Source organism: Apium graveolens, chromosome 8 (genome assembly GCF_009905375.1).
Source record: "Apium graveolens cultivar Ventura chromosome 8, ASM990537v1, whole genome shotgun sequence".
Taxonomy (NCBI): domain Eukaryota; kingdom Viridiplantae; phylum Streptophyta; class Magnoliopsida; order Apiales; family Apiaceae; genus Apium; species Apium graveolens.
This window is the reverse complement of record NC_133654.1, coordinates 210416201-210427264: the sequence shown is the minus strand read 5'-3', so window position 1 is coordinate 210427264 and position 11064 is coordinate 210416201. Positions and strand designations below refer to the sequence as shown.

The 11064-nt window shown below is 36.2% G+C and overlaps 1 non-coding gene across 1 annotated transcript; it reads right to left on the bottom strand.

Moving 5' to 3' along the window:
- Positions 1-7669: 7669 nt before the first annotated feature.
- LOC141681284 (small nucleolar RNA R71) lies at positions 7670-7776 on the bottom strand. The gene has a single exon (XR_012558725.1). It is a non-coding gene; the product is annotated as a small nucleolar RNA R71 (small nucleolar RNA).
- Between the last annotated feature and the right edge of the window lie 3288 nt (positions 7777-11064).

Sequence of the window (11064 nt, the reverse complement as noted above, 5' to 3'; positions counted from 1 at the left end):
ATGATGTTTTCATCAAATGAAGTATCTTGTAACTTCATTTCATTTTGATGATATTTCAAAGATTGATTCTATACAAGTTTTGTCTTGTAGCTTCATGTATGGGATGAACTATTTGTACCTTGAACAGTGGTAGTTCGAGTAGTATTCGGAAAAGATATAAGTATATTGGATTATCTTGTAACTTCATCTTTTCAACTTTTATCTAGTTAATGATTATCTTATGCACGACAAAGATTTTCAGAAAAATGTTGAGACAAGGTTAGATATATGAGATCACCTTGCAACGATGTTTTATACAGTTATAAACTAGAACTCTGTATATATTATATATGTCAGAGGATTTCAAAGATTTTTAGAAGTATATATGTTTATATATACTGAATATTTTGCGACTTCGTCGCATTAAGATATCAAACTTGGTTCATTTCTTCTTGAGCAAAACTATCATGAGTACTATGAGAATGCTCATATGTTGTTAATTATTATACATATTATTTCGGTGGGCTTGTTGCTCACCCTTGCTTTCTTTTTTCATCACACAATAACAGATAGATAAGATGAACAGGACCAAGCTCCCAATTCGCAAGCGGATAGGAAACATTCCGCAGTTTCCTGTAGGCGTTGATGCCTCTGTAACTGAAGTAGGATCTACCAATAGGCTAGGTTTTCAACTGTTGATATACCAGACTTATGTATATTTATGAATTGTAATAATGGAAAAGAATATGTAAATTTATTCAGAAACCCTTTTGAGGTGTAATGACTTATAATTGTGGAATTAAATGACTTGTGTTATTTTTGGTATTCATCTTTGAGACTATAACTTGTGGTGTGTGTCTGTATTGTGGGGTCACAATACTTAGTAGTTGGTTGTTTATTAAGATTAAGTGTTATTAAGGAAAATGGAACTCGTGAAAACCCGGATCCTTGAGCCCCGATTTGGGGGTGTTATAGTAATACAGAGGAGATGCTGCCCAAATTTTCGGAAAATACTCTGCTCTTAAAGATAAAAAGTATACTTCTGTGTGTTATTTATATTCCTGTTGATACTCTAAATAATTGCGATCTCGGTTCTTGAAAGAGGTTGTTATAGCCAAACTGACTTTTGTTACGTAATGAATTACACACAGGGCGGTGAATGTGTTTTAGTGTTTTTATGCTTTTCTTGAACCGTTTTGGTTTCGAACAAAGTAAATCAAATCTTGTAGTAAAATATATTATATTAGAAATTAAACATGCAGCTATGAATAACACAGATCTTTTAAAACTCACTTAATTTTATGTTAAAATTAAGAATGTTTTGCTACAAAATTTCTAGGCTCTTTGTTGATAAAAAGCTTAGCTTCTACTTGAGAGAAAATATATGAATTCCTGATCTAAATTGTTACTTCTGCTAATGGCTTGAATTGGTGTCTTGAACTCAAGTATTTTGTGTATTTGACACATTTTCTAGTGTTTTTGCATTTCAGGATATAACTTGCTTAGATAGGTGGTTTTCATCAAATAAAGCTGAAGGAAGTGCTTGGAATCAGTCTAGGGGTGATGAGCGAAGAAATCAGCAAAAACAGAAGTAAAATAAAGTATTTTCCAGAAGGGTAGCTGCGGCCGCGTGCTAGAAGCAGGTGACCGCGTGCTAGCAGGCGGCCGCGTGGAGACAGCAGGCGACCGCGTGCGGGCGGAATTTAGAATCTATATTTTATTAATTCAAGTACAATTGAGCTTCTGTTGTTGCTGGTTCTCTTGGGCTATTATATAAACCTTATGGGAAGACATTTTCTTCATCAAGAGCAAGGGCAAGAAGATTGAGAAGACCGTTTTAGCACGCAAGAATGAAGAAGAGGAAGCATACATTTATCTTGTGATTCTTTTAATTCGTTGTAACAGTGGATGCTAGTTTTCTTTATGATTTGAACCTTAATACTCTTGGGACGTACTTCATTATTTATTAAGTATGTTTCATCTTTATATCGTTGTGTTATTATCATGCTTCCGTATGAACCCATGGTGACGATGAGTTCTATTATGGGCTAATCGTGATCATGGGATCCTAGCGGATTTATTATGAAATTCTTTAGTTAATTGTTTAATACCTTGGTATGTGGTGATTGTATGATATCTTGTATAGGTCGTGCTTATTCGTCTTATATGCATCGCGAACATGTAAGATAGCCTGTTAATCTCTTGTGAAGTGACAATGAATCTTGATATTTAGAACTTGCCATGCTAGCATAGGTTCATGTATTATATGCATGATTAGTGGGTAACTCTAACCATTTTTACTTGCCCTGTGTAATCATCATGAATAATTTGCACTTAAATCATTATGTTGTCAAATTCTGTAGACATATAGGGTCTCAACATAATTAATGCCTATTCAACTTCTATCATAATTGTGGATGCTTGGTATAATGGTATTCGTACAACGAAAGTTGGCGTTTATCAGTTTCGTGTTGTTCGATTAATGTCATCACCATTACATGCTAAGGTTAATACCAATAACTATTGAATGAAGTAGTAATGAAGTTAAGATCTCATGTGTGTATAATATTGTTATTTTAAGTGTTTAATTCTCGTAGTAATTATTAGTTTACCAACCTTAATTGTTATTGTCTTGACATTGAAGAATAATCATACATTAGTGAGTAAGTGTTAATTAAATATAATTAATCAGAGTCTCTGTGGGAATAAACTAGAAATCATTCTATATTACTTGCGAACGCGTATACTTGTGTGATTTATTTAGCGCATGCTTTGTGCCTAACAAGTTTTTGGCGCCGCTGCCGGGGACTCGGTGTTAATTTGTTTAGTTTATGTACTTGCCATCAGTGGTCATTAGGATCCATTGAATAAGAGTTGTAACACCCCCAAATCCGGGGTCGGGGATCCGGGTTGTCACGAGTTCCATTTCCCTTAACAACACCCAATCTTAATAAATAATCAACTACTCTGTACTGTGACCCCACAATAAACACACACACCACAAGTTATAGTCTCAGAGATGAATATCCAAAAATAATCACCAGTCGTTTTATTCCACAATTATATGCCAATACACCTTAAACAGGTTTCTGAATAAATTTACATTTCTTTGCCATTATTACAATTCATAAATATACATAATCTGATACATCAAAAGTTGAAAGCCTAGCCTATTGGTAGTTCCTACCTCAGCTATGGCGGCATCAGTGCTTCTAGAAAACTGCGGAACGTCTCCTAACCTCTTGCGAATCGGGAGCTTGGTCCGGTTCATCTTGTCTATCTGATGTTGTGTGATGAAAGAAGAAAGCAAGGGTGAGCAGCAAGCCCACCAAAATAATATGTATAATGATTAACAATATATGAGCCTTCTCATAGTACTCATGAAAGTCTTGGTCAAAAGAAATGAACCAAGTTGATATCTTAATGCGATGAAGTCGCAAAATATTCAGTATATATATATATACATATATACTTTTCAAAATATTGGAAGTCCTCTTCCATGCACAATATACACAAAGTCCCAGTGTATAACTGTATAAAAAAAATATCGTTGCAAGGTGATCTCATATATCTAACCTTGTCTCAACGTTTTTCTAAAAATCTTTGTCATTCATAATACAATTATTAATTAGATATAAGTTTAAAAGATGAAGTTACAAGATACCCCAATATACTTATATCTTTCCCAAATACTACTTGAACTACCACCGTTCAAGTTATAATTAGCTTCAAAAGTTCATCACATAGATGAGACTATAAGGCAAGATTTGAATAGATTAAATCTTTAAAATATTATTAAAATAAAATGAAGTTACGAGATACTTCATTTGATGTAAACATCATTTTGAAAACTTGACCCTGCCAACACTCAACAATCGCCCAATCGTAGCCTTTCTATCGAAGTGCTCTGGGTAGTGTTGCAGAAATTATCCAATTGGATGATGAACTCATTACGGGAGTTTGCCGCGCCAGGAAGACCACTTACGATGATCAGTCGTAGTAGTACAACCCCACCATTTTCTACATGTAGAGGAGAACCTGTCGGATTTACTTGTCAACCGAACACTGAACTCCTAAGGAATGGACCGCCTTAGCGGAACTTCCAGGCCATTTGGGCCAATATAATAAGGCTGGGCCGGCGCTACTCGGCCACTTACGCCACTCCTAGTTCAGATGAAATCCATGACTCTGAAACGTAAAGCTCGTCCCCACTTTCCCCAAGTAGAAACTTGTTGATACGGCTCCACCAAGAAGTCGTATCCATTTGGAAAGGAGAACTCACTGATATTTCCCAGGCGATGCCTGTTAATGGATTAACTTGTTCCAAGAATTTTACTTCCCGAGTGTTGGGTAAGTAATCAATTCATTTATCAAAACAGCAACTTTGTTGCGAATATAAAACACACCACAGAGCCGGATCCCTCAGGTTTTGAGCGAGTATTTAAATCCCCTTAAAAAGGAAGATCTTAAATATAAAAATGAGTTTTGGGATCCGCTCTAACTTTTAAAAATCATTTTGAAGACTCGAAAACACTTTATAGAGTGTTCGGAGTAAAGCTGATTTAATGAAGTAAATCAGTCCCCAGAATATTTAGAAAATGACTGAATATTATTATTTAAATAATATTCCCATAAAGAATAATCTTTATAAAAATAATTGAAGTAGAAGTATTAAAACTTATACTTGAAATGGATATCAAATAATCAAAGATATACTTATATGAAAGTACTATCTTTATTTGAATAATCGAAAATAAGTTTGATTATTGACACCTTATTCTTTAATAAAATAAAGAATATATCTCAGCAAATAATCGGAGTCATAGATCCTCAAATGAATATTCAAATAATATTCATTAAATAATATAAACTGAGTCATAAGCCCTCGAATGAATATTCAAATAATATTCAGATAATAAAATAAAAGGAGTCATAAGTCCTTGAATGAATATTCAAAATAATATTCATTAATAATAAAATAAAGTTATCGAATAAACCTTATTCGATCCATAGTTTTAAAAACTATATCCATATATATATATAAATATATATATATATATAATATACTCGGGAACATCGACTCCCGATTTAGAAATATGTTCACCTTTTATCCCCTATACTAAGGGTATACGCAACTACTTGCTTATTTCTAGCATAGGTATTATGCAACTATAAGCATTGAAATCAACAGATAGATAACCAGATTACGAAACAGACATGCATATATACCATATCAGCATGCTCCAATATATCGCAAAATTTGCTAATAACAATCATGCACTATCACAAGATAATGCATATACATATATTTACATCACAACAACAGTATATCGGGTAGAAAACTTGCCTGAGCGACTGGGGGTTACGAATGGCTCGGGACGAGTCTGGTAACCTATAAACAACAAGTAAGTTGGAATTAAACCAAAGTCACTTGTAAATCTATACTCTAACCAACTCAGACTCTAACGCTCGTTTTGAGCTTACTGATTCTCTTAAGTCACTCGAGTACCCTCGGCTCCACCATTTTTAATAATTTAACCTTTACGAGTTTTAAGGCGATTCCTTCGCGAGTGTCTTACCAACTGCCTAACACACTTACCATAAATGTTTCATGCATTAATTAACCCTTTTTGGTCTTTAACCTATGTTTCAAAATAAGGCGAGGGGAAAAGTTTCGTTCGCGAAACGCCGTTACTTGAAACGGTCGTTTCTCCTAAACCGTGCATCGGAATCGAATGAACTACATATCAAAACGAAGCTCGTAACATGAGCTATCTAAACATGGTAGTGGTCATAATATAGCAGGGGGTTCTCGGGTCCTAATATTATGCACAAAAACAGTCCAAAGAAAATCGGACGTTACGACGGCTATGTTTACGCGATTACCAATGTTTAAACTACTCCAATTAACCACCAACCAACTCATAACCATCAATACAACAAAACTTCACCTAATCCATACCACATCAGTCCATAATCTCCAAGGTTTTCAACTCAAACAACCACAATCACGACCTATGAACTATAATCAAGCTTCAATTACCAAAAACACTTCCAAATCAAACCAAACTACTAATAATCACAATCCATGCTTCTCATTTCACAACACCAACCATTAAACTTACTAACAAATAAAGTAAAGGCTAGGGTTTGAATTTTATACCTTCCTTGGGAGGTTTTAAGTTGCTAGGAAGCCTTAGGGAGCCTCCTACAAGCTTGATCTTTCCAAAGAAATCAAGAACACAAAGTTAGGCTTTGAAGTTTCTAAAAGTCCGATTTAAAGAACTGTAAAAATGAGGGTCTTACCATGATTATTTGGACGAGACTTGTGAACAAGAGTTGTAGGCCATCTCAATACCTTTCCAATGAGCTATAGAACACAATATTTGAGTGAGAAATGAAGGAGATACAGCAGTTTTAGTGTTCTGGTTCTGTTTTGGCCGAGAGCATGAAGAACAATGCCTTGGTTTCTTTTTGATTTTGATGAAAAATGATTTGCTTGGCTTGGTTGGTTTGATTTTTGTGTTTGTTTTAGTAAATTACCTAGTTGCCCTTGATTTTGTGTGGTTAAAAAGCCACCACATCTCCTTCCTTCCCATGTCATGCTTGTGTCATCCTTATGATGTCATCCTCCCCTCCTTGTCCTCTTCTCATTGGTTGGGTGACATCATCCTCTCTAATCCCTTTGATTAACTTCCTAATTGTTTGCCTAATGACCGCTGATCTGTTATACGGTTCGCTTAACTTTCGTTTTCGTTTATCGTTTGAAGGATCATACCCGGGATCTTATTACTTAGGTTCCCTTAACCTTTCTCAATATATTATATTCCTTTTATGATCCTCTCCTATAATCCTTTAATTTAAATCCTTTTTATCCTGTTACCTTTTTCTCAAATCTTTCCGTATCTAGTGTATTTCCGGGAAAAATCAAAGTGTTCGGATTTGGATTCTGACGATCTTTACATACACTTATATCCCATATAAAGTACTAATAAAATCTCAGAATATCCATATCAGAACCCCTACATAGTGTGGCATGAAAAGTTTTCTCATTCAGCAAAAACACTATTCATAAGGGTTTCAAAAATTTCCCAAAAATTGGGGTTATTACAAGAGTTGTTACTTACTGCTTCCGGCTGTGTTTCAGGTACTCTAGCGAGCGTTTATGCAAACTCGTTCTCGCACTCGCAAGAGAAATCTGGATAAAGCTGAGGAGACAGATAAAAATCTTGACTTTCTGGAGAAGATAGTTTTTGAAGATTCGGATAAAGAGAGTGAAAAGAAAGAACCTGAAACAATGGGTGATCATCTAGCTCAAGCTGATCCATCTCTTATGGACTTTTCTCGGCCTAAAATTGATGACATTCAGTCTAGCATCATTCATCCGGCTATTTAGGCCAATACCTTTGAAATCAAGCCGGACACTATTCAGATGGTGCAGAATTCTGTTTCTTTCAGAGGGGCTGCGACTGAAGATCCCAACATGCATATCAGGAATTTTATCGAGATCTGTAGTACTTTCAAATATAATGGTGTCACTGATGAGGCTATCAAGCTGAGGTTTTTCCCATTCTCTCTGAGGGACAAAGCTAAGAACTGGTTACATTCTTTACCAGCTGGGTCCATCACTACTTGGGAAGATCTTGCGCAAAAGTTCCTGGTGAAGTTCTATCCAATGGCCAAAACTGCAACTATGAGGAGTGCTCTTACTCAGTTTACATAGCAACAAGGAGAATCTATGTGCGAAGCTTGGGAGCGCTACAAGGAGATGTTGAGAAAGTGTCCACATCATGGGATGCCTGGCTGGATGGTGATCACTGATTTCTACAATGGTTTGGGGGTCCAATCTCGACCCATGCTCGATGCAGCTTCTGGAGGCGCCTTGTGGGAAAAAAGCTATAATTAGGCCTATAATCTCATTGAAACTATGGATGCAAATGAGTATCAAAACCCAACTCAAAGGATGATGCCTAGGAAAGTAGCAGGTATTCTGGAAATTGATGCAGCTACAGCTATTGCAGCACAGTTAACGGTGCTGACTATGAAGGTTGATTCTTTAACCAACTATGGCGTAAATCAATTATCTAGTGTCTGTGAGCTTTGTGCAGGTTCTCATGCTATGGATCAGTGTTCTCTTGTTAATGAATCTGTTTAGTAGGTGAACAATTTCCAGAAACCGCAGCAGCCTGTGCCCGCTACTTATCATCCTAATAAGAGAAATCATCCCAATTTTAGCTGGAGCAATAATCAGAATGAGGTTCAGCAGTCATATCAGCAAGCTGCAAATAAACAGTTTAATCCACCTGGATTCCAGCAACCTCGGCAATTTGCTTAAAGGCAACCATATCCTCAACAAGGAGGTGCTGCTCCACCTTCCAGTGCTGATTTCGAGGAGTTAAAGCTGTTGTGCAAAAGTCACGCTGTTTTTATCAAGTCCTTGGAAAATCAAATTGGACAAATAGTCAATGCCTTGCTCAATCGTCAACCTGGCACACTTCCCAGTGATACTGAAGTGCCAGGAAGGAAGGAAGCTAAAGAGCAAGTCAAAGCTGTCACCTTAAGGTCTGGAAAAGTTGCTGATACTGAAAAAGCAAAAGATGTAGAAGTTGAAGTTGTAGATGAAGAAGGAATGCAAAAGGAGAAAGAGGGGGAACCAAGGAAGACTACTGTTGAACACACTCTGCCTGAGGGTAATACAGGGGAGAAACAGCTCTATCCTCCACCACCTTTTCCTAAGCGATTGCAAAAACAAAAGCTGGACAAGCAATTTGGTAAGTTTCTGGAGGTGTTCAAGAAACTTCACATCAACATACCTTTCGCTGAGGCTCTTGAGCAAATGCCTAGTTATACGAAATTTATGAAAGGTATTCTTTCGAAGAAGGTGAAACTGGATGATCTTGATACCGTTGCTCTGACAGAAGAGTGCAGTGCCGTGCTGCAACAAAAGTTACCTCCAAAGCTTAAGGATCCAGGTAGCTTCACCATTCCTTGCACCATTGGCAAGTAGTAATTTGACAAGTGCCTTTGCGATTTGGGAGCAAGCATCAATTTGATGCCGTTGTCTATCTTCAAAAAGCTGAATTTGCCTGATCCGAAGCCCACCTACATGTCTCTACAATTGGCTGATCGTTCGATTACATACCCACGAGGCATCGTGAAGGACGTGCTAGTAAAGGTGGACAAGCGCATCTTTCCTGCATATTTTGTCATTCTGGATTTCGAGGAAGATAAGAAGATTCCCATAATCTTGGGAAGACCTTTCTTAGCTACAGGTCGTATCTTGATAGATGTGCAAAAAGGTGAACTCACTATGAGGGTGCAAGATCAAGATGTGACATTCATTGTGTTCAATTCGATGAAATTCCTTACGGAAGATGAGGAGTGCTTCAAGGTGGATTTGGTCAATTCTGCAGTTACTTCAGAACTTGCTCATATGCTAAGGTCTGATGCCTTAGAAAAAGCCTTATTAGGGGATTTTGACAGTGAAGATGAAGAAGGCAATGAGTAGTTACAATATCTGAATGCTTTTCCTTGGAAAAGGAAGTTAGACATGCCATTTGAATCTCTTGGAAATACTGATCTCAAGAATGCTGAGGGAAAGCTCAAACCATCAATTGAGGAAGCACCTACTTTTGAGCTTAAACCACTGCCTGAACACTTGAGGTATGCTTTTTTAGGTGATGCATCTACTTTTGTTGTTATAATTGCATCTGACCTTTCAGGTAGTGATGAGGACAAGCTCTTGAGGTGTAATAACTCGAGTTTTTGAGACCTTGTAAAACTTTTAATGAATAGTAACCCTAACAGACGGGAAAAACTTTTGAGTCCACACTATGTAGTGCATGAGAAAATGAGTTTCGGAATTGATATTACGACTATACGTACCAAATGAGTGTATGTAAACGCTATTAGTTTTGGAAGAAAATGAACTTTGAAAAACGACCGTATTTACGACTTATCGAGGATTACGGGAATCACAATATAATTATGAGATTAAAATCCTATGGATTTATATTCAAGTAGGATAAATAAAAATATAAGGAATAAATACGAAAGGAATTACATCGTGAACCATTTACGAGTAAGTATGACGAAGAACGTTTAAGTAACCGAGCGAACGCGTAAACGATTAAATAAACGTAACGCACTAACTAAACCATGGTAAGGAAGTAACCATGGTTACTTCATCAAATAGTGAGCTAACCATAGGATGAACAAGCTAGCTAGCAAAATAGTGTGCTAAGGAAGCTAACCTTGTAGTTTAGCTTGTAAGTTAGCAAGCTACAAAGATTTGTCCCCAAGATTTGCTACAAAGAATAAACCTAGAATGCTATACTAGGAAGAATAAAATCAAGTGCAAGATATCACCTCACCTTCCGACTTATGTTGTTGTTCATAGGTTATCGGACCCACTCTAAGCTTAAGTCTATCCGGGAACACTCAGGCAATTTTTTTACCCATTATACTGTTGTTGTGATGTATATATGTATATGCATTATCTTGTGATAGATGCATGTTGGTTAATTAGAAAATCTTGCGATATATTGGAGCATGCTAATATGGTTTATATGCATGTCTGTTTCGTAATCTTGATATGTAATTGTTGATTCAGTTGCTTATAATTACATAATACCTATGCTAGAGATAAGCAGTAGTTCCGTATACCCTTAGTATAGGGGACCTAAAGGTGAACATTTTCTAAAACCGGGAGTCGATGTTCCCGAGTATATTATATATATATTTATATATATAGATAGATATAGTTTTCAAAACTATTAATCGAATAAGGTTTATTCGATAACTTTATTTTTATTAATGAATATTACTTTGAATATTCATTCGAGGACTTATGACTCGGTTTATTTTATTTAATGAATATTACTTTGAATATTCATTTGAGGACTTATGACTCGGTTTATTTTATTTGATGAATATTACTTTGAATATTCATTCGAGGACTTATGACTCGGTTTATTTTATTTAATGAATATTACTTTGATTATTCATTCGAGGACTTATGACTCGGTTTATTTTATTTAATGAATATTACTTTGAATATTCATTCGAGGACTTATGACTCGGTTT